The 25998-nt window shown below is 36.3% G+C and overlaps 1 long non-coding RNA gene across 1 annotated transcript; it reads left to right on the top strand.

Annotated features, from left to right (window-relative positions):
* Positions 1 to 20483: 20483 nt before the first annotated feature.
* Positions 20484 to 22014, top strand: LOC133805615 (uncharacterized). The gene is made up of 3 exons (XR_009878988.1): positions 20484 to 20672; positions 21235 to 21339; positions 21653 to 22014. It is a non-coding gene; the product is annotated as an uncharacterized LOC133805615 (long non-coding RNA).
* The last annotated feature ends 3984 nt before the right edge of the window (positions 22015 to 25998 follow it).

Here is a 25998-nt window from a genome sequence, read left to right as displayed (position 1 = left end):
ATTGCCGTTTTATCCTTTGTCGTATATTTGACTCCGTGTCGTTGGCCAAATTGCGAGTCAACAAAAAATAATTAATTAAGTTTTCTTTATTTGAATGTGAGATATTAATCTAGTAGTTAAACTTGGGTTTGAATTTGGATTTGTGGTTATTCAAATAAATAATTATTAAGTTCAATAATTAAATAAAATATAATTTTGATTGGATTAGAATTATCGATTATTCATATATTTATTTTAAATATCAATTTGATAACTTAGTTTAAAAGATAATTTTGAGTAATTATTTTTTTAAATAAATAATTAAAAGATATTGGGATACAAGCCACTTGGTGGTGACATGTGTCACACGCCACTCACTGTGCTTGCACAATGATTGGCGTGTACACTAAGTGGTGTCTCAGTGTGTAGCTTTTTCAATTATTTAATTATTATTTTATTAAGAAAATAATTAAATGTGATTTAATTATTTTAAATAATAAGATGATAATTAATAATGCCTAGAAAAATAATATAAATGTGTATTATTTTCTAGATCAGAAACACACAAGTTTTTCAAAAGCTTTCACTCCCTCACAGAATATATAAATATATATATCGTATACTCTCTCTCAAAGAAAAACATGAGTTTCTCAAAGTCTATTCCAAGATCTCATATGTTGAGTACATCTTGTGAGTCACAAACAATTTCAATTTTTCTCTACATGCCCAAATATGTCTTAAGGTGTGGAGAATGGATCGCAAGATCTTGGTTTGAGTTCTTAACGTAAAAACTTGGATTGGATGTTCGTTATAAATACTAACAAATAGCAAGGACACTTGGTAGACTTCAACTAGAATGTTCCTTCTTTTTCTATGTGTGTTAAGACTAATATATGTATATTAATGGATTTGTAGTTAAAAAGTGTTTTAAATGAAAAAAAAGTGTAATCTCATAGGCCCACCTATTGCGCTTTTACTGTGCATAATAGAAAATTGTTTCCAACAAGGTGTCCTTTTATATGATCGATGTATAGTCCCTTATAATAGGAATTTCATTGTCGAATGTGATGCACATATTAATGTCATGATTTTCAATTACTCAAGATCAGTCAAATATATTTTCAAATATGTTCATAAAGACTCTGATAGAACAACTACAACAATGGAATTTATTAACACTATCGTAGAAATAGATGAGATTAAAACATATTTGGACTGCAATTATATATAAGGGACCAAAACTTGTTGGAGAATCTTCCAATTTGACATATATTAGAGACATCCAGAAGATGAAAGATTGCCATTCCATTTACCTAGAGAGCATACAATAATAATCAAAGAAAATAAATGTATTGAAAATGTGATTTGCATACCTGGAATAGAAAAAACAAAGTACATTGAATGATTGGAGGAAAATAAGAATTATGATGATGCATGAGAGATAAATTATTTTGATTTCCCTGCATGTTGGGTTCGGAATTCAAAAGACAAAGCATGGACTAGGAGAAAAAATGGCATCGCAATTGGAAGAATTTACTTCACGCATCCTTCAATTGGAGAACACTTCTATACGAGAATGTTGCTTAATTTTGTAAAAGGAAGCACTTTATATGAAAGTATTAGAACAGAAAATGGGGTGATATATCCTACTTTTGAAGCCGCATGTTATGCTTTGGGATTATTAGATGATAATAAATAGTGGATTGACTTCTTGACTGAAGCTCCAATCTAAGCAATTGAAAGGAATTAAGAAATCTTTTTGTCACAATACTACTTCACTGCCAGGTTTCAGATGCATCACAACTAATTCTCCCCCCTCATCGGTGGTGGGAGGAGAGACATCATCGATTGCGTTTCTTCCAGTAGTCACCATTGCTGAATCTTAAAAGATTTCTTCAAGCACTCAATGAAGCACCAAAATGTTGACTGTCTTTTTCTCTATCAACTAATTAAAATAAACTTAAAGAAAATGCAAGAAGAAGATACATATTTTACGTGGTTTAGGTTATTAGTTAACCCTAGTCCACGTGTCTATTGTATTAGGATTTGAGGAAGCTTGAGGGTTTCAAGCTTCAATGGAGTTCAGGCAGCTCTTGGGACGGCTCTAAATACCAAAGTGTGGATCCTTTACAATGTGTGCCCTAGCCCTATTTATAGAGGCTGAGGACGATTAACTCCCTTAATGAGGATTTATTACAAAACATTCCCACTTAATCAGGGCATAAAAGATAATAAATAAACTTTCCCATAATTAAGGAGGTGGTGGGCCCATGTGTATCACACGGGGCCCATTTACGAGGTTGTAGCCAACAACTTTTTGAGGTAACATGTTCCTAACAATGTCAGGGGTAACTGTACGTTTTCCCATGTCAGACGGTGTAGTGAGACATACTGCTTGGCCTTGCTCTTGTTTTGATTTTATAGTATGTTAGTATACTATATACTAACTCTTCTTCACCACACGGTCCACCATTATGTGAATGGCATGGGGACATTGTAACTATGAGGTCCTTTGAGTTGAAAGAGGCCCGAGAGGTGTCAGTCTCTCTCGAAGAGCACTCCCAGCTTCAAAAGGCTCTCGAGGATGAGAGGATCCATGCCTCAGAGCTGGAGAACCGACTAGGTGAGGATTAGTCCAAGCTCCAAGCAGTGGAGGACTCTTCCTCCAAGAAGGTGAAGGAGGCGACCTATAATGCCCTGGATAACCAAGGTCGTTACAATGTGTATTTTAAAATAGTGCAAGACTTGCTAATCAAGTTGTTTGAACAAAAATGTGATCATAAGGTCAATCATCAGGTTAGGGTTAAAATATTTTGATCATAAATGATTAATTTTCATTAAAATAGATGTTTGATACATGGGATCCCAAAAACAGGGTATAAGTGGTAATTTACAATCCTCAAAAGTTGATACAACCCAAAGCCATTCTAATGGGAAAATACATGTTTTAGAGCTCTGCCCCTATTACTATCCATCGGCTATGGCGATCGAGCAGCTGACTATGTACACTTTGCCCCCAGAGCTCTCCAACTCATGGTTGATCTAGTTTCCCTTTGCCTTTACCTGCACCACGTATCACCCGTGATCCAAGGCCCAGCAAGAAAACCATAAACAACAAGCACATATAACAGTGGTGGCATCCAATCAATCTTAATTCAAATCACTAGCAATTCAACAGAACATAAGCATTAAGCTAAATAATGGTAAACATGTATTCTCAAGCATACATTTCAATCAACAATACAAATATTCAGGGTCAACACCCTTAGCCCGAGCACTCTGTTTACTCAGTGGACCCCGGGTCGCTTAAGTCGAGTCTTCTGATTAATTAGCTAACCCTGGCTCTCTTAGGCCAAGTCCTTGGATTAGTTAGCTGGCCCCGACTCACGTTGGCCGAGTTGCGTCCAGTGTGCTTATCATCAACCCTGGCACCCTTAGGTCGTACTTTCAAATCCTATATAACAGACATATATCTCACAGAATGCATATATTCAATTACAGGGAATCTTAGTCCCAATGACAACCACATGGATGCAGTTTTCTTACCATGAATCCTGAGTGGAGAATAAACAGCGGTCCCGAGCACGATCATCGGTCCTTAGCCTTAGCGATAACCCTAGTCACAATGTCAATAGGTAACCATCAATTCCTAATTTACATAAATGCTTAGGGAATAAATAATAGCCTCCAGGACCTCGAATTCTACTAAATCAGGTAGTAGAATTCGTCCCGAACGCCTAGGATTGAATCCCCGAGCCTAAAACCCCATTTTCCCTAAATTTCCCATTTAGGGTTGCGACCCGCCCCTAAGACATAGGCCTAGGCCTGGAAGGCACGGGTTGCGACTTGCACCCCTCTAGGTCGCGGCGCGCCTGATGAACCAGAGGCTCCCAGCCTCCAAAGACACACGGGCTGCGACGCCTGAAGAACAAGGCTGCGACCCGAGCCCCTAAACCCATAAAAGGCACCATTTCTCAGCATTTCTCCTTGATCCTAACCTCAAATTCACACCCCAAACCAACAGCCAAAAATGGATTTAAGCCTAGAATTCCTATCCTTTTGGTCTAAACATTATATCTAGCCTATAAACAATTCTTACTTCCCCTAAGTACCTAAAAGTAGCTTAAGAGCTAGAATCATGCAAACTCTAACTTTAACATAATCTCCAACAGAATCAGCAATTGAACTTAAAATTTACCTCAATTTATGGCTTGAATTTCTCCAGCTACGCTCTGCCCACTTCCAGCCTTAATCCTTGAGTTTAACCCAGCCCAAACTCAGCTCCAATTCAAATTAAAACAAGTCTTTTTCCTTCAGCAAACTCAAAGCCCCAACACAAGAGGGAGAGAGAGATAGAGAGTGAACGTGAATGAGAAGGGAAAGGAGAGTGTGAGAGATTTCTTGATGTTTCTGATCACTTCCTAACATATCTGAGTATATCCTTGACCCAAAAAGACCATTTTTCTCTTTAAGTTTATTCAAACTTCTAATGGTTTGTAAGGGTAAAACAGTCATTTTCTCCGGTTCGCTAATTCATCAAGTATTCCTACTATTAACCAATTAATCCCATCACGTCCAATTAATTACCAAATACTTATTCGTTAATCAATAAACCCCAAAATATTCTCTAAATTCCCAAAATACCCCTAGGCTCCCCCCGAGCCAGGTATTAAACCCTGTGGTGACTATTTCGCTAATCCGCTCACTAGGACTGTCTCGAGCCATATACTGTAAATATATCATATTAATCACTAGGACCATCTCCACATAATCATATTAATCATGCATGCCACATAGTCACGAATTCAAAAAATTAAACACACACACAAACCAATTATGCCCTCCCGACACGCTAATCAAGGCACTAAGCCCTATTAGCAACTTTGGGTCGTTACATGACCTACCGCTCTAAGGCCGCGGAGGAAGTCATTCTCAAAGCTTTGGAGGATGCTAAGGCAGAACAGGAGGAGACTCAAACTTCTCAAGAGGAGGCTCGAGTGGCCAGGATGGAGGCCAAGGCTGCCAAGGAGGAAGCTGCTAAGGCCTTGGAGGAGGCCTTGAAACATTTGGACATCGCTGCCAAGGCCCGTAGAGAATCCACGCAAGCGTATTTTAGGGCACAAACAGCCGTCTCGAAGGTAGAGGTCTTAAAATTCCAGGTCCATGAGTTCATAGATAAAGTCTCTGCCCTCAACAAGGAAGTTGACGTGCTAGCAGAGGACACTCTCAGCGTTGCATGGCAGAGAAATGGATTTGGCCTTCACAGATGACCCCAACATGAGGTTGTTCTTCAAGGAACGACTTCATCCGAACAAGGCAGCAGCTAATACTGTTCAGGTGGCAGTGGAGGCGGGCCGAGTCCCCGAGGTCGATCCCGTGATCGACATCACCGAGGAAGTTCATCTCAGCGAGAGTCAAGCCTTTGTAATTTTTCTTATTTTTTTTTTTGTAAATAGGTCTACGTGCCTCTTTCCTTGGGGTATAAACAAATTAATGCTCGAGCCACCGAGAAAAATAGTATATAATTTTGAAAGCAGCCCTTTCCTACCTTATTTACTTGCCTTCTTTTCCTTACCACTTAACACATTAATTAGCGTTTAGTAATTCTGCAAATTGGTCTTAAAATTTATAAGGTTTTGCTTTCAACTTTTAATGTAATTCGTCATCATGAAAAAGATTGTTTTATTTAACCTTGAATTGTCCACCATATGTGGGCCTTAGTTATGAGACTTAGATCTTAATTTCCCTAGTTAGTGTGACTAGGGACTTGTGCTCGAGCCTTGGTGTAATGACCCGACTAACTTAAAGACCTTTGACCATTAAAACTACTAAGGCATAACTATTATTTTAAATACATACATAAAATAATATAACTTTATTATAGAAAATTCAAAATACGGGATCCCATTGTTATTACATAAAATCATAAAGAAAAAAAACTTTTAATTAAATGTTCAAATAATAAATGCAAAAATCATAAATACATAAATAAAAAGACTTAAAACATGAATGTCATCCTCAATCGATTCCATCGGTCCATTCCTTTAGCCATCTCCCAATACACATTCCAAAGCCACCGAGAATTCGTCCCACCTTCCATGTTCATTTTCCTGCACCTTCTAAATAAAAAGGAATGAGCCTAATGCCTAGTAAGGAAAAACTACTAAAGCATAACATAAAACATAAGACGTAAAAACATAAAACATAAAACATAAGACTACAAATTAATAGCCATTAACTCATTACCGTAGTATGTGATAGAAACAATCTAGGTCCTCTTGCTACTATTTAGAGGTAGGTTTAAACACAACTATAGTCTACGATAATGATAAAAATCTCACAATTTTCTTATTGGCTATCTAAGCAACCATATTTCCCAAGCAACTATAAACATAAAAAAACACAACATACATATATACATAATGTAACGACCCAAATTCGCTAATAAGGCTTAAGGACCTTGATTAGTGTGCCTGGAGGGCATAATGGGAATTATGTGTGACTTTAATGAGTAAAATGTATGATTATGATTTAAAGCATGTTATATGACTATTTGAATATTTGAGATGCATGACTATGTGTATTAGTATGCATGTAGGCCCTGACTAGGTTAGAAGGGCATAATCGTAATTTTGGCCATTATGGGCATAACTGTATACATATATTTGATAATTGTTGAGACCACATTATTATGTGGATATATCTGTGATCTGTGACTCGAGACGATCTTAGTGAGACGAATAGCGAAAAAGTCAAGGCGGGGATTTATACCCGGCTCGGGGCGAGCCTAGGGGTATAAATGGGAATTTAGTGAGTATACTGGAGTCTATTTTGACATCGAGGAATATAATTGGTGATTAACTAGGTATCGGGAGGTAAGCGGAAAATATTAGAGACACTCGAGGAATTAGCAAGAATCGGGTAAAATGACTAAAATGCCCCTAAGTGGATTAAAGGGTTTAGAATTAATAGGGAGGGAATTTTGGTCAATTGGATTCCCAGAGATAAGATAAGTTAAGGCCTTATACTTAGTGGGAATTTTAGAGAAAGGTAGAAGGTTGTGGAAAGAAAAAGAAAAGGAAGGGAAAACAGAACAGCTTTTCCTAGGGTCGGTTTGTGGTTCTCTCATCATTTCTCTTCATTCTTCTTGGAGCGAAATTCAGAGGAGAGCTAGGTCAACTAAGCCATAAGGTTTCTGAGCTAAGCTTGAAGATTTGGCAAGGGTTTAGCAAGGATAGGCCATCACTTAAGGTAAAATTCTACAGTTCCTTCAGTTCTGGTTTTGGTTTTTAGCAAAGGTATCTAAGCTGTGTTGATGGGGAATTCTAGGGAATTTGGAGCCAAAAGTTGAGGAAGAGCAAGCCAAAGATGTCTAGAGGAAACTTGAGGTCGAATTTACGTCAAAGGTATAAACTCTGAGCTTTTAACTTTGATGTTTTGACTGGTTTCTGCTGAGTTTTGAAGTCTAGAAGTGGCTATGGTGAATTTTGAGATTAGGGATGCATGTGCTTGGGTTTTGAATATTTGGGGTGCTTGGGATGAGTGGAATGTGTTAATAAGCTTGTTTTTGAGTTTGGTGAAGGTTTGGAGAAGTTTTGGTTGAGTTTGGTTCGAGAAAATCGCAGGAAGGAAAATTGAGGTATTGCCTGTCTGTGACTAGCGCTACAGCGCTAGCCTTTGGGCACTGTAGCGCTAGGCCATGCTTCCTGGGGGATTTTGCTTCTGCTTGTAGTGCTATAGCGCCATCCTGTTGTAGCGCTGCCCTGTTTCCAGAAAGGGATTTTAGGATTGTTTTCAAGGGTTTTTTACCAAGGGTTCGGGGTTCGATTCCACCACCTTGTTTGGTGGAACTAGGACTTCTCGAGGGCTCGGGATTGGTCCCGAGGCTAGGTTTTGGACTTAAGGTTTGATGATGAATTTGACCTATGGTTGTGATTAGGTGAGCGCTAGGGCTCGAGAGGGATCGTGCTCAAGGAGTCAAGTGATCAAAGCTAGCGAATCGAAAGGTAAGAAAACTGCACCTGGTTATATGTTTGTGATGGGACTAAGTGCTCCCGATATTTGTATTATGTCAATGATGGTATCATGCCATGGGACATGTGATAGCGGCCTAAGGGTGCCGTACACAATATTTGCGCACAGGGCGCGGCTCGGCCACTGGTAGCCGAGGACAGCTTAATATTCACTGAACTCAGTTTAAGCGGGCTGGAGTCAGTGGGATAACGGAGGGTGCGGCCTGAGGGCGTTAACCCTAGTTATCATATGTGATTTGGTGTATGATATAAACTGATATGTTTGTTATGCTGAATGCTTGACTATTCGGAATGTTGATATGGTTAAGTATATGTGATGCTATATGAAATATTGAATTGACTGTTGATTGCTTATGCTCTGTTGTTGTGTTTTCTTGCTGGGCCTTGGCTCACGGGTGCTACGTGGTGCAGGTAAAGGCAAGGGCAAGTTAAACCAGTCCTGAGATGGGGAGCTGCGGGGCTAAATGTACATAGCCGGCTGTTCGGTCGCCATGGCCGAGGAGTGGATCAGAACAGGGATTGGCTAATTGTCTGTTTTGCCTTAATATGGCTAATACTATATTTAGTCCTTGAATCTTTTGTAAACAGTTTCAAACTTAACATTTTTGGGATCCCGTGTAAACAGGAAATGTTTCTTTATGAAAAATGTGACTTTTGAGACCAAAACATTTTAACCCTAGTTCCTTTATAGTTTCAGTACACGTTCTCAATTAAACGACTTGATTAGCAAGTCTAGCACTTTTATAAACACACAGTGTAATGGTCTTGGCTATCCAGGGCGTTACACATAAAGCACATAGCACATCGCACATGAAATCTAACCTATTTTCCTTACCAAAAATTGGGCTATTGGAGACAAGTGCGGGATTGGAAACTCCTAAAACCAAATAGTAAAATCATAAGTTTCCTAAAGAAAATAAGATGAAAAGAAGATCTAAACCATCAAGATAAGAACTTACCGAAAACCTTAAGTTTCAAGAAAATCAAACACCTAACCAAAAGCCATTATAACAAGTTAGGATTTGAAGAAAAAGAAAAGAATAAGAGGAACTATAATGAACTAAACTTGAGGATCAAGAGTACCTTAGATAGCTTAGAAATTTGATCTACACCTGAATACCAAAATCACACTCTAGCTTACTTCCCAAGTGTTTAGAAAAGCTTAGATTTGAAAGCTTTTTAACCCCAAAACCCTAGTGTTTCTCTCTAGAACGAATTTAGCAGCTTGGAGGCTCTGAAAAGTGTTTGAATGATGATGCAAATGGATGAGTGAAGGGTCTTATTTATAGATTTCAAGGAGTGAAACTAACTCCCATTAAAATGAATAAATAATTGAATAAAAATTGAATTTTCTGCTCAACAGATGCCCATAACTCGGTCAAAATCGTTCAAGAGCAAGTCCAAGTTTTTTAGGGCTGTTTCTAGCTTGGATTCCATGGACTTTCAAAATATGCTAGTAGAGCCAATATATTTCCCCCTATAGGCGATATATCACCTCCCCCTTATTCCCGAGGCTCCGTGGTTTCGTTCGTGCGAAGTCGATGTGTTTTCCGTATTATCATATACGATATATCGACCTCTATAGCTGTGATATATCGGCTTACGCTAATATATTAACACGTCTTTGCACACTTTCAGCACACTTGAAGTTGTTTAAACCACTTTAAGTGAGTAATACGAGATCCTAACATCTGAGGGAAGGATTCAAGGATTAATTTATTCATCTAAAATCCTTAAATCCTTCATAAACATACATGTGACAAATGTCACATCCTTAATTATTCTATCAAAACCTTAGGTTATAATAAATAATATTTCTAGAACCAGCTTCAATAATCAAACCTTATGATAAAATTAATATTTCCAAACTATAGGTTAAACTTATATAATCCATAACTATCTCTATGAGTTTCCAAATAAATCCCAGCTTGAACCAATAACCACGAAAACTAAAATACTACAGCACAAGCTACTACTATCTAGCTAAGTAAAATTTAGAGACGCTACAATTCTCCCCTACTTAAAATAATTTCGTCCCCAAAATTTACTTGCCAAACAATTCCAAATACCGTGCTCGGATGTCTTCCTCCAATTCCCACGTTGCCTCCCGTTCTGTACTATTACTCCATAAGACCTTGACTATCGGAATACTCTTAGACCATAATTCTTTTATCCCCTTCTCTTGGATGGTAACTGGTCGTTCCTCATAACTTAAATCTTTTTTAAGTGTAACATATCATACTTGAGAACGTGGGATGGGTCTGACAAATATCTACGTAGCATTGATATGTGAAACACATTGTGGCTATCTACTAGAGTTGTTCGTAGGGCTAATCTATATGTTATTGGTCCCACCTTGTCCAATATCTCAAAAGGACCTATATACCGGGGACTAAGTTTGCCTTTCTTCCCAAACCACTTCACTTCTTTCATAGGAGATATTCTTAAGAAGACATGATCTTTGACTTTGAATTCCACATCTCGTCACTTGGCATCCGCATAACTCTTTTGTCGACTCTGAGCAGTGAGCGTACACTTTCTTATTAGTTCCACTGCGTCTTGAGCCTCTCTAATAGCCTCGGGTCCAAGAAGTTGTCATTCTCCTACCTCGTCCCAATGTAACGGCGACCAGTATTTCCTTCCATAAAGTAGCTCATAGGGTACCATACGATAGTTTCCTGGTAGTTATTATTGTAGGAGAACTCTATAAGTGGCAAATACTTACTCCGTGATTCTCCAAAGTCAAGTACACAAGCGTGCAACATATCTTCTAAAATCCATATGGTACACTTGAACTGTCAGTCGGTTTGAGGATGAAATTTCGTACTGAGACTTAGCTTAGTACCCATGGCTTGCTCCAAGCTTCCCCAAAATCTTGATGTGAGCACCGATCCTCTATCAGACACTATGTTGTTAGGGATTCCATTCAGTCGTACAATTTCTCGAACATAAATGCATGCGTACTGGTCTACAATGTACATAGTCTTCACAGGAAGGAAGTGAGATGACTTGGTGAGTCTATCTACCACAACCCAAGCCGAGTCATGTTGCTTACTTGTTCGTGGTATTCCTGTCATGAAGACCATGGCTATGTCTTCCCACTTCCATTCCAGAATACTAAGTGGTTGCAATAAGCCTGTGGGTCACTGATGTTCTGCCTTTACTTGCTAGCATATTAGGCATTTGGACACATATTTTGCTATGTCTTTCTTCATTCCCGGCCACCAATATAGTGCCATAAGGTCGTGAGTCATCTTGGTCGATCCCGGGTGAAAAGAATATGGGGTAGTGTGTGCCACTTCTAAAATCTTCATCTTAATTCCATGGTCATTCAGCATGCATACCTGACCCTTATATCTTAAGAACCCCTTTCCTGATATAGAGAAATTCGTAGTCTTGCCTTCTTTAACTATAGCCATATGCGATAATAGTGTGTCATCATGCCCTTGCCCAATCCGTATATCATCTAGTAAACTTGAATGGATGGATAAGTTAGCCAGTTGACCCATGACTATATCTATCCCGACATTAATCAACTCTTGTTGAAGTGGCTTTTCAATTCCAGATAATGCTGCCACATTTCTGTAACTCTTCTGGCTTAATGCATCTGCAACTACATTTGCCTTTCCTGGGTTGTATAGAATTACGCAGTCATAGACATTTACTAGTTCCAACCACCTGTGTTGACTCGTGTTGAGCTCCTTTTGCGTGAAGAAATATTTTAAGATCTTGTGGTCCGTATAAATCTCACACCGTTCTCCATAAAGATAGTGGCACCTGATTTTCAGTGTGAAGACCACTATCACCAACTCCATATCATGTGTTGGATAGCGTTTCTCATATTCCTTCAGCTGCCTTGAGGAGTAGGCTATCACTTTCTCATTTTGCATCAGCACACAACCTAAACCTTGCTTAGACGCATCACAATATACTACAAACTTGTCGTTGGATGTCGGTATGCAAAGTACTTGTGCTGAGCATAATTTATCTTTGAGCAACTGGAAGCTTTCTTGACATTTATCTGTCCAGTTGAACTTTTGTTGTTTCCGGGTCAGGTTGGTAAGCGGAGTGGCTATCTTAGAAAAGCCTTCTACAAATCTCTGATAATAGCCTGCTAGCCTGAGAAAACTTCTAACCTCTGACGCATTCTTAGGTCTTGGTCAATCCTTCACAGCCTCTACCTTAGTTGGGTCTACTACGACTCCATCCTTGGATACTATGTGACTGAGGAACGCTACTTATGATAGCCAAAATTTGCATTTCTTAAACTTGGCGTAAAGTTGATGCTCCTTTAGTCACAGCATGGTCAGTCTTAAATGTTCATCGTGCTTGACTTCATCCTTGGAGTACACCAATATATCTTCAATGAATACCACAACAAATTTTTCCAAGTAATCCTTGAAGACCCGATTCATTAAGTCCACAAATGCGGCTGGAGTGTTGGAAAGACCAAAAGACATAACTAGGAACTCGTAATGTCCGTTTCGAGTCCAAAAAGTTGTCTTTGGTATATTTTCTTTGCTTACCTTGAGCTGGTGATAACCGGACCATAGATTAATCTTTGAAAATATAGTCACGCCTCGAAGTTGATCAAATAAGTCGTCGATCAGGGGTAGTGGGTACTTGTTCTTAATTGTCACCTTGTTCAGCTCGCAGAAATCGATACACATTTGCAGGCTTCCATCTTTCTTCTTCACAAATAGAACCGTTGCCCCTCATGGCGAATGGCTCGGTCTTATGAATCCCAAGTCTAAGAGCTCTTGTAACTGCATTTTCAACTCCTTGAGTTCGGTAGGTGCCATCTAGTATGGTGCCTTTGAGATAGGCTCGATTCCTGGTACTAGTTCAATTGTCAAGTCAATTTCTCGAGTAGGGGGTAACCCTGGTAAATCGTTAGGAAATATCTCTGGAAATTCCTTTATAATGCGGATGTCTCCAACCGTTAATGGTGTTTCCCGTGCCACATCTGTGACGCTTTCTAAGAATGTGTGACATCCTTTCTATATCATCCTCTGAGCTTTGAGAGATGAAATAAGTGGTGTCCGTAGTCCTGAAACCTTTCCCATAAAACATAGTTTTTGACCCTCAAGAGTTTCGAAAGTCACTTGCTTGCGTCTACAGCTGATGGTTGCGCCATGTCTTGCTAGCCAGTCCATGCCCATTATTATGTAAAAGTCCTTGATCTCTAGCTTCATTAGGTCTCCTTCTAGCTTCGTGCCCTCGACTTTGATCGGTACTCCTCGTACTATTTGTGATGATAGGACGGTTTCACCCGAAGGCAATTTCGTAACAAACCTAGTTCTAAATCTTTCACAAGGTTTGTCTAATTTCTATATCATTCCTAATGAGATATATGAGTGTGTTGCTCCCGAATCAAACAATACTAAACATATATTACCAAGGATAGGAAACTGACCTGTGACCACCTTTTCAATAATTTTGGCTTCTCCCTGAGTCAAGGCGAAGACTCTGGCTTGAACCATCTTGTTGTCCTTCTTTTCTTCTGTTTTGAGTTGTGGACAATCTCTTTTCAGATGACCTTCCTAGCCTCAATTGTAACAACCCTTGCTGTTTGCACGACACTCCGCAGGATGCCTTTTCTGGCACTTGGAGCAATGAGGGTATTCCACATAACCCGGTCTATTATTACCGTTATTGGTTTGTGCTCTTTTGTCAGCGTCATTCTGCTTATTATCGGGATGCTTTCTTTTCTGCCCATTATCGTTATGCCCGTTGTTGTTGTGGTTTCAACCATTCTGAGTCTGATTTTGTTGCTTGGGTTCAGACTTGTTTTCCTCCTCCTTGTTAACATTTTCTTGGAGCCTTTCCACCTCTATATCCATTTCCAAAACATCGGTGTAAGAAGTGGTTCCATGATTTGCAAGCTTGACTCCTAACTCAATCTTGGGTCTGAGTCCCTTGGTGAACTTGGTAACCCTCAAGTAGTCATTCGGGACCAACTTTGGTGCAAACTTTGCAAGACGATCAAATTGTAGAGCGTACTCGACTACCATCAAATTGCCCTACTTCAGACTAGCGAACTCTTCCACTCTCATAGCGATGATTGCCGAGTTGTAGTACTTTTGGTGAAACAGCTCCACAAATCTGGCCCAAGTCATGGCGGTGATATCATAAGTCTGTTGTACCAAATCCCATCAGATTTTGGCATCCTTTTTCAATAGAGAAGAAACGCAGGATATGTGATTTGCATTGCTGAGGTTCATGTGTGCCAGAATTGAGAGTCTACATTCCTGAGCCACCCTTCAGCCTCAAAGGGATCGGTAGTCCATTCAAAATTTGGAGTGTGCTGCTTTCAGAAACGCCCGTACACTGGCTCTATGTACTAAGCTGGATAAGGCACATAATTTTCCATCAGCCATCCCCCATATAAATATCCAACATTATGCTCTTGCAGGAGTGCTTGAGCCGCTGGCTGAGGCTGTTGTCATTGTTGCTGCAGTAATTCTTCTACTTGTTGCCGTAAGCAAATAATTTCAGCGTTGTTGTTAACTGGAGGTGCTGCAATTCTATTACCAACAGTGGCAGTACATTTTCCCCTTCTTCGGACTGGAGGGACCTCGTGAGTCTCGTTGGCAGTGTTGGGGGCATTGTTGTTTATGTGTGTAGACCTTCAAAGCGACATCTTCAGCAAAGTTCTAACAGTCGAGAAAAACATGTTAGAACTTAGCCTAATAGTTTAAAAGGAAAAACTTTGTCTAGGCAAACATAACTTGGACCTATCAGTTATGATGTCTTATGAAAATTATGTAAGCCATCTTTATAAATTAGGGTGTGTTTCTATACTTAGACTATTAAGCCATCTTTATTATTTTCTAAGTCTGTTTCAAACCACCTTATATGTTAATTCTCAGGCTCGAAACTTGTCGTTGTTCCAAAGTTAATCATATTGAGAGATGGTTGGGATCAGTAAAATCGTTCCCACTACTATGGCCCCCTAAAATCTCAATACAGAACCCGGTCCATTGATTTGTATCCACCCTCACTGAACTCAGTCATTATTTATTGAATTTATTCTAAGTTAATTATGATTTCAAAAACCAAAAATCAAACTCAAGCATGCCATTTAAAAAAATAACAACTTTATTCATTTGGAAAAGAAAAAAATATTTTCACTTATTACAATAATAATAAATAAAGAAACAATACTAATAATAACTATGGTGAAATTTCTAAAAATCAAGATTTTCTACATCTAACCCTTCATCTAGCATATCATCAGTTATTTCCTCGTAATCATCAATATCATAAGCCTCGAAACTACCACGGGGAATATTCATTAGGATATTATTCTTTTGTTCATTGGTAAATTGAATCTCAAACCTATAGGTAAACCTAAGTATAAGAAAATAACATCTCATGGCTACCAGTAAGTCATCTTCATCATCCATAGTTTCCAATAATTCTTCCAATTTTGAATTCACATAAGGCATATCTTTAAAAAGTATAATTACTAGGACATATTGCTCCATGGCTCTCATCATAATTTGCCTAGTGATTTGAAGGTGAACTATCTCCTTGTGAAATTTGACCAATTTTTTAGTGATTCTTTCTAGCACTCCTATTGTATCCCTTGGCTCTCTCACCCTTTTCAATGCCTTAATGGCGCAGATATCTTGATAAGTCAAAGCTCCTTTCATTTTGACTGAAAACATAATTACTAAAATGTTAGATTTTAACATAAACATAATATTCATAACATAAACACTTACATTGGTGGTTAGATCCGGAGCTTTTGCATGTGTATCAAGGAGAACTTCATGCATATGAACCGTGGCTCTGGTACCAACTGTAATGACCCGACTAACTTAAAGACCTCAGACCATTAAAACTACTAAGACATAACTATTATTTTCGAATACATACATAAAATAATAGAAATTTATTATAGAAAATTCAAAATACGGGATCCCATTGTTATTACATAATATAATAAAGAAAACAAAACCTGTAATTAAATGTTCAAATAATAAATGCGGAAATCATAAATACATAAATAAAAAGACTTGAAACATGAACATCATCCTCGACCGATTCCATCGGTCCATTCCTTCAGTCCTCTCCCAATACACATGCCAAAGCCACCTAGAATCCTTCCTGCCTTCCATGTTCATTTTCCTGCACCATCTAAATAAAAATGAATGAGCCTAATGCCCAGTAAGGAAAAACTACTAAAGCATAACATAAAACATAAGACGTAAAAACATTAAATATAAGACTACAAATTAATGGCCATTAACTCATTACTGTAGTATGTGATAGAAACCATATAGGTCCTCTTGCTACTAATTAGAGGTAGGTTTAAACACAATTAAAGTCTATGATAATGATAAAAATCTCGTGATTGGCTTATTTGCTATCTAAGCAACCATATTTCCCAATCGACTACAAACATAAAAAAAAAAAAACATACATATATACATAAAGCACATAGCATATAAACATAGCACATAAAATCTAACCTATTTTCCTTACCAAAAATTGGGCTATTGGAGATAAGTGCGGGATTGGAAACTCCTAAAACCAAATAGTAAAATCATAAGTTTCCTAAAGAAAAGAAGATATAAACCATCAAGAAAAGAACTTACTGAAAACCTTAAGTTTCAAGAAAATCAAACACCTAACCAAAAGCCATTATAACAAGTTCGGATTTGAAAAAAAAGAAAAGAATAAGAGGAACTATAATGAACTAAACTTGAGGATTAAGAGTACCTTAGACAACTTAGAACTTCAATCTACACCTGAATACCGAAATCACACTCTAGCTTACTTCCCAAGTGTTTATAAAAGCTTAGATTTGAAAGCTTTTTTAACCCCAAAACCCTAGTGTTTCTCTCAGGAACGAATTTAGCAGCTTATAGGCTCTGAAAAATGTTTGAATGATGATGCAAATGGCTGAGTGAAAGGTCATATTTATAGAGTTCAAGGAGTGAAACTAACTCCCACTAAAATGAATAAATAATTGAATAAAAATTGAATTTTATGCTCAACAGATGCCTAGAACTCGGTCAAAATCATTCAAGAGCAAGTCCAAGTTGTTGAGGGCTGCTTCTAGCTCGGATTCCACGGACTTTCAAAAAAAGCAAGTGGAGTTGATATATCGCCCCCTATAAGCAATATATCACCTCCCCCATATAACTGAGGCTCTGTGGTTTTGTTTGAGAGAAGTCAACGTGTTTTCTGTATCATCATAGGCGATATATTGGCCCCTATAGCTGCGATATATCGGCTTACGCTGATATATTAAACACATTTTTGCACACTTTCAACACACTTGAAGTTGTTTAAACCGCTTTGACTGAGTAATACAAGATCCTAACATCTGAGGGACGGTTCTAGACTTCCTAGGTTTAACCTTGATTAATTTATTCATCTGAAATCCTTAAATCCTTAATAAACATACATGTGACAAATGTCACATCATTAATTATTCTATCTAAACCGTAGGTTATAATAATATTTCAACACACTTGAAGTTGTTTAAACCGCTTTGACTGAGTAATACAAGATCCTAACATCTGAGGGACGGTTCTAGACTTCCTAGGTTTAACCTTGATTAATTTATTCATCTGAAATCCTTAAATCCTTAATAAACATACATGTGACAAATGTCACATCATTAATTATTCTATCTAAACCGTAGGTTATAATAAATAATATTTCTAGGACCAGCTTCAATAATCAAACCTTATGATAAAATTAATATTTCTAAATTATAGGTTAAACTTATATAATCCATAACTATCTCTATGAGTTTCTAAATAAAGCCTGGCTTGAACAAATAACAACGAAAACTAAAATAATACAGCACAAGCTACTACCATCTAACTAAGTAAAATTCTCAGATGCTACACTTGGCAACTCGAGCCCTGTTGATGCCACTAGTTCTTTGGGCCTTTTAACGCTTAGTGTTGCTTCGAGGGCACTTAGTCCTCAAAAGTAACTTTAGGACGCTACCAAGTTATAGCACTTGATACCTGTCCTTGAGTCCTAAGCGACTCGGAGCTCATGACACTACTACAAAACTGTACTTAGATGACACACATGAGACGACGTTTTTAGTAGACATGTCTTCTCATGTTAAAAATAAACATATGAAGACTGACTCTCTATAACCGTCGTGCCATGCACAACAAAACTTACATTAGACAACAGTTCTTAGAAGAATGTCGTCACATGTTTATTTTTAACATAATTAGACAGCTCTACTCAGATTGTTGTCTCATGTGCGTTGTCTTATTATTATTATTTTTTTAAGGCTTATTAGGATTTTTTTCCCCTGAACTATTACCAATCTAAATCGTGCCCCCGAATTTTTTAACTTGATAAAAATTCCCCCTGAATTATTCACAATACTAAAATGTGGGACTTCCGTCCAATTTCGCTAATGGAATGGTGATGTGGTAGTTTGGTGGCCGATGTGGTATTGCCACGTCAATGCTTCGTTTATAATATAAATAATAAATATGATTCTTGCCCCCTGAACTATTACCATTACCAAATTATGCCCCCTGATTTTTAAAATTTTAAAATTAAACAATCTTTTGAATATTAAAAAAAGGAAAAAACCATTAAAATTAAAAAAAAAAAATTGATGGTGACAAAAAATTGGCTTGGGTGTTGAGCATGCGTCAAAATGAGGGTAGTGACATCGTCGACAGACTGGGCTCATATGGGTCCCTTGCGACATTCAACTTTGGTGTTGCCTTAAGTTTTTATTTTGTATGATTTAATTTAATTTAAATGGTTTTTTTAGTTTAATGCTATTTATATTTTCTTATTAATTTTCAAAATATTGTTTAAATTTTAAATTTTAGAGTTCGAGGGGCATAATTTGGTAACGGTAATAGTTTGGGGGGTAAAATCCTATCTATTTTTTAAATTATACACATAGCAATCCACATCAGCACTCCAGTGTCGCCATATCACTATTTGGTTAGCAAAAGTGGACGGAAGTCCCACATTTCAATAACATGAATAGTTCAGGGAGAATTTTTAACAGGCCAAAAAATTCAGGAGGCACGATTTGGTAGTGGTAATAGTCCGGGGAAAAAAAAATCCTAATAAGCCTTTTTTAAAGGGTCTTAATATTAAATATACTTAATATTATTGGATCACGTATATATTTTAATATTTATAAAAAATATTGTCTAGACATATCTATTAATACTTTAATTAGTTGTTAATTTTTTATATATAATATTATACTTTTAATTAATTATATTATATTAATAATACTTAAAACTTAAATCAAATAAAAACATTATATGTCTAATATTAAGATATGTTACTCATGCATGTTTCTTATTTTTTTGAAACTAAAAATAATTTATATAAAAAAAATTTAATATTGTAAAAAAAAGATTATTCCTTAAAAAGAGAAAAAAAAAAAGTTTACATGTTTAATAAGTGATATAATTTTTTTTTTGAAAGTAATGAGTGACATAAATTAATTGTGTATTACACGTTTAATAAGTCTAATAAAATAATGAAACTTTATAAAAAAAAAATTGAAATTGAAATACACAGCCACTTAGCCCCAAATGAAATTAACAAAAGAAGAAAAATCCCTAATCTTTTAATTCTATAGTCTCTACCAGTTGGCTTCTCTGGATCTCACTCAAACTCAACCTCTCAATCATTTTTCTCTCATGCTCACGCTCACCCGCTCGATCTATTCTCTCTCACACTCAGCCCCCTCGATTCGTTCTCTCACTCAGCCTCTGCAAGAACTCAGCCTCTACAAGAACTCAGCTCTCGTCTTTCTCTCCATAACGTCGAGATGCTCTCCTTCCCACCCAGCCTCGGCAAGAACCAGGTGACCCCGCTGATGCAAGAACAAGGCCACCATGGGGTAAACTAGGCAAACCTCCAATTGTTTATGAGGAAATTTTTTTTTTCAAATTCAATTTAATATGGAGAAAATACTTTAAATATAGTCAGTATATATATATTTTTTGTTGGAATTATTTTTAATTAAGAGAATACACTCTGGTTCTTGTTGAATGGTTCTTGTTGATCGAGCGGGTGTACATAAAAGATTAAAGTGCTGGTTCTTGTTGAGTTTTAAAGAACTTGTTTGAAGAGTTGTTGTTCTTAATTCTTTTCTGTGCATACCAGCTGTTTGTTTCATTGTTTTTCCTGAGTTGGAGTGCATAAATGTTTATTATTGGTGTTAAGGTGTCATTATAGGATCTTGATATTGTGTAGGAATTATTTTTGGGTGCTCAAGGTGTCATTACAGCTGAGAGTTTTCTTGACAACACCAAGATTGATTTTTTTTCTTCTTTGTTTGTGTTAGATTGTTTTGGATATGTTCATTTTTTGTGCGTAATTTGGGTATGAGATTGTGAAGTAGATATTTATTTCTTTTTTGGGTTTGTTCAATTTGGTTCAATTACTTTGGTTTGATGTGTTTTGTGTTTTGAGATTTGAAGATTTAACATATAATTCAATAATAAAACGATAAAAATATGTGTTTTTGATCATCACATTGGTTGTTGCATGTTGTATTAGTTAATTAATAGATTTATTCTTATGTGTTCTTATGCTATATTTGCTTCTGTTATGCAGATTCTTCTACCACAATGCTTATAGATGGTTTCCTGCATATGGGTTAGTTAATATCTTGTTCTGAAGGAGGTATATGACAGTGTTAATAAATTGATGAAAGAACTCTGATTTTTTTTTATTTATTCAAGTGCTATTCATAAATTATTTCAATTATTTTGTTAGTCTCTCAATTAAAGAGGTGTGATTGTTCCTAAAGAAATGTTAATTCTTCCAAATTTGCATTTGATTCTTTAACAATCTCAATTTGCATTACTTCATTTGAAAAAAAATTTGCTTTAAAGAGAATGATTTGATCTTTATTGAAGTTAAGACCTTGTTTTGAGTTCATGACATTTATGTGAGGTACACTTAGACATGATGACATGAGTGTTGGAAATTCTTCGGGGAGTTTGAGTAGAATATCAATTATTCTAAGTTGTGTTTTATCCTTTTGGGCACAACCTCAAATGCAAATGAGCTAGAAAGAAACGCTAAAAAAACAACACTAAGAGAAAGAGAAAGTCAAGCATTGTTTAAGTTTTGTTAGAAGCTTATTCTCGCTCGGACAGTCTATGTAGATTTTATATTTTGTATATGTGCATACATGTTGCCTGTTTGAGATTTTGGATCTTTCCTCTTTTGGTTTGTGAAGCAAAAAGCCATATACTAAAATACTACTAAATCACAAGACTGCATCCTATCGACATGCTTACAGAAGTGGACGTCCGAAGGTTATGCTAGTACTTTATGAGAAGAGGTAGCGTAAAGTTTGTTGTAGAAGCATTTTTATCACAATTTTACTTGTAGTGTTCAGTATGGAATAATGATTTATCGGTCCTTAAATTTGATATGGTGCTGGGGTAGATGTCAACTTAGTATAGCATTTGTTAATGAATTTATGATATTTTATGTTCTTCGGTTTAAGTTTAAACACCATTTTGAAATATTTAATATAAAGATAAAAGTGATGTATATAAATATATATATATACACACACCTATGGGAGCTGGGGCTTATCAACTATATCTTTAGATTCATTTTCTGATAAATGTTGAATCTAAATCACACAGGAGAGCTGAATGATGGACATGATCAGATTAGATTTAAGATTTCATCCTTCTGGATCAACTCATTTAGAGGATTCTGCTCTGGATTTGGATCGCAATTACAGTGGTCATCCTAATTTTCCCTCATCCAGTCCTTCTCCTCTCCAGCCTTTTGCTTCAGCTGATCAGCACTCTGAGAGTAATTCCGCCTATTTCTCATGGCCAACTTCAAGTCGATTAATTGATGCAGCGGAAGATAGGGCCAATTATTTTGGAAACTTGCAGAAAGGTGTTCTGCCTGAGACTTTTGGTTTGCCAAAAGGGCAGCAAGCTACCACCTTGCTAGAGTTGATGACTATTAGAGCATTCCATAGCAAAATTTTGCGTTGGTTTAGTCTTGGTACAACAATTGGGTTTAGAATCCGAAGGGGCGTGCTAACCGATATTCCTGCTATTCTTGTCTTTGTTGCTCGTAAAGTTCACAGGCAATGGCTCAACCATTTACACTGCCTGCCTGCTGCTCTTGAGGTATCTTATTGTCATTACGTACCTATCTTAAAATATTTCACTCAGTTTTCCTTTTATGTGTCATTTGTTACCTTCTTCTTCTTTTTTTTTTTTTGAAAAGAGACAAAGGTCAATGTCTAATTTTTCTATTCACTTGAAACATAATTGTACATACCTCAATCATCACCAACTATTTTCTAAATTTGGATGTACAGCTAGTTTATGCAGAAAGTTTAAAAGTCATAAATAACCATTTTGTTCTTTTGGCAAGAGATGTCATTTTGAGCTTGATGTTTTCATATTTCTCGAGAAAAATATTGGCAGAAATTAGAATGTTTTTTAACATGTAGGCCTATTTAAGTCCTTTGTAATGCTGTAAGTTTTTCTTTTGTTTTCTGAAATAAAATGCAATTTTCCATTTGGGCCAGAGGCCAGGAGGTGTATGGTGTGATGTTGATGTTGTGGAGTTTTCCTATTATGGTGCACCTGCTGCAACTCCCAAGGAACAACTATATACAGAGCTTGTAGATGGATTGAGGGGAAGTGATCCATGCATTGGTTCTGGTTCCCAGGTATTCTTCTTCTCCTTGACAAAAATTCATGTTTGCATTTTACATATTTAGGTTGCTAAGATCTTAATGTTGTATCAGCATTTTTGGGTAGGATTTATCCTATCTTAAAGTCAAGTTATTTATGTTTAGTGAAGATTATTGTTGGTGGGACAGTATTAATATTTTGGTGGGAATTTTCTTTCATTTCAAATAAGAATGTACTATGGTTTTTCAATCTGCACACAACCCAACCTTATCATTTTTTGTCATATATACTATGATTATGATTTAATTAAAATGCTTAATGGTAGGAGTTCTGCAGCCTGTAGGTCATATGAACTTTTTGAAAAGTGCTTAATGAAACTTGCCTATAAAGAGTTTCCGTGCCTTTGCCTTGGTAGTAAAGAATTGTGTCATAGTTGAAAGAAATTTTAATTTGATCAATGAAACAGTGTTTTTGTTTAGAGTTCTACTTAATGAATTTTGTGATGGATGGTGTTTGTTTTGGATCTTGTTTGTCTATGGATTGAAACAATGAAGAGCCTTTTTATTTAATGGAGATTGTATGAGAAAGAAGAGTTCTTTGGGATAAAGTCAAATTTTGAGGATTTTGTGGGATTATTCCTTGCTGATCCCTATTACTTTTAAGGCTCTAAATTTAAAGAATTAAGTATGTTTATTTTTCCTCTACTTTGCTAGATACCAGAGCAGTATTTTCATTTCCTGGCTGAGATTCCTCTCCAATCTAAAGATTATGCATTCCTTTGTTTTGTGGAAATGTATCTTGGAAAATAAGGACTAAAATCAGTAATGATTTTCTGATCACTTTCATATTCTTTACAGTTTTTACTTTGGTATTTTATTTTTTATTAAATAAAGACATTGTATCATTATCTAAAAAGCAATAAAAGTCGTGACAATTCTGTCAAATAATCCCCATAATCACCAAAATCTAAAGGAAATTACAGAACAGTCTTTGATTCCCAAGTCAGAAAACAATGCATTTAAAGTCTGAAGTTTGTCTTGCCCAAACTGCTACCAAAAACTTGATTTGATGCTATATGAACTCAATACAATCTTCAAAAAATCTCTTGTTCCTTTCTGACCATAATGTCCATAAAATGGCCAGAACAGCATTGATTCTATTATTCAGTTCAAAGTACAACGATGACCATAAATTCTGTTATTCCTTATGGTTTTACAAGGAATTTAATTATTTCCTTCTATATTTCCTTAAGTTATCTTTTACATTTGTCCCTCGTTAAACCTTGTGAACATTTTTTTCTTGATGTTGTAGACTATGACCTATTTATTAGTGGTTATGTCATTGCTTGAAGATCGTTTTGGTTAGTGAAACTTAGCAACTTCTTTCTGGTTCTTCCACAGGCTGATTGATTGCTTTATTTGTATGTTCGTAGCCTTTGATAGCTTTTACAATGTGTGGGCATGGCCCTCTATACTACTGCTTCACAGTTAATTATGTTAGGCAATGGGATTGTTTTGTCATTTGTCGTTTTTCAATTCTCATTTGGCTTTCTAGATTTGAGATATGTTCTCAGCTAAAAATTACAATATGTGTTGATTAAGCTTTTACATTGGTCACAGGTCAATAAAGTACAGTGTTAAAAGAAGCCACTCCGTCATCATATGTCCTTTCCTTCTATAAGATTTCCCAAATGTAGATGTGTTACTAATTGGTTCTTATGTCAATCCATGGTAAATATAGTATTGGCAAGTTAGATCAATCTGTAATTGATAATTTCTCAGTGGTTTTGTTTTGTTGGTCCTTTCAATTCAATGTCGTGGTCATTTAGAACCAACAAAAGAACTTTTTTTTTATCATCTGTTTTTTGGGGATGAATCAACGATACCAAAGTGTTGGGAAAAGGAAGCTTATTTACAACAAAGACATATGTCTTGTTTTCTTTTTTCTTATAAAAAATTAAACCAAAGTTTTCACACGTTCAGTTATTATGTAACTCAATATATGTTATGGCCTACTTTTCTATGGGTTTGAATTAAAAAATTGGAGTCTTTTTGGATATATTAGGTCAATCACTTCTCATCTGGCTTTTTGGTGTAAAGAGCTCAAAGGATTTTTATTTTTCTAATTTCTTTAGCGAGTGGATTTCTTGTTGTACCTAAGAAGACATCTTTCTTTATCTCTTTATACCTTTTTCTTATGTATGATAATATTTTACTGCTTCTTAAAATAAAGAAGAAAAAAATGTCAATGACTTGTCATTGGGTTTCGGATGTCTTATGATATGTTCAGTTGCTAATATGTTCTTGAGAACAAGTTTTATTATTGACGGTGTTTCTTTTAGTCTCCCTCAAACAAGCTTCACTGATCTATAATTGATAAATAAAGTTATTATTGATGGGTCATATTCTCTGTATTATATTTGCCTGTGTCAAACACTGCAGGTTGGTTTGATTAAACTCACCATGGATGTAATGGTTGGATTATACTGATATTGATGGACATATGTTATTTTAGAAATTGAATATTCATTTTGACGTATCATGAATTCTTGAAATTGAGTTATTTTATCCTCCCTATACATGTCATAAACCGTTCAAATAAACTTTTAATTCTTTTATTGCCAAATTGCTTCATTCCTGTCTAGGTTGCAAGCCAAGAGACTTATGGAACCTTGGGTGCTATTGTTAGAAGTCGAACTGGAAATCGACAGGTTGGTTTCCTCACTAATCGACATGTGGCTATTGATTTAGATTATCCAAACCAGAAAATGTTTCATCCTTTACCACCAAGCCTTGGACCTGGGGTATATTTGGGAGCTGTGGAGAGGGAAACATCTTTTATCACAGATGATCTTTGGTATGGAATCTTTGCTGGAGCAAATGCAGGTAATGAAATTCTTAATTTCTGTAATCAATTATGCATTATTAAGTTAGACTGAATATACTAACATATGTGTTTAAAACATCATATTATGTAGGGTCATGAACTTGTGTGTCTGTATGTGTTATCACATTCATTAGTACCTCCTTATTGAGAATCCAACATGTGGATGATGCATTGATACATTGTTATTACTAATTTAAACTCCATTCACTAAATTCTTTTAGATAAAAGTTTATTACGAAGTGGAGTTTATACGCATAGTATGTTGCTGCTATTCTCAGAATCTTGTGATTATTTCTAGGTGCAAATTCTTTAGAATATTTGAATAGGGCCAATAATTTGAAAACAAAATTTGCTTATTCTCTTAACCAAATTTTAGCTTACAACTTGCCATGGCTTCTTTCTCTTTTGCTCATACTCATTATTGCTACCATATTTATAGA

The sequence above is a fragment of the Humulus lupulus genome, chromosome 1, assembly GCF_963169125.1.
Source record: "Humulus lupulus chromosome 1, drHumLupu1.1, whole genome shotgun sequence".
In the NCBI taxonomy this organism is placed as follows: Eukaryota; Viridiplantae; Streptophyta; class Magnoliopsida; order Rosales; family Cannabaceae; genus Humulus; species Humulus lupulus.
Note: the sequence above shows the minus strand (reverse complement) of the source record. Positions and strands in the feature narration are given on the sequence as shown.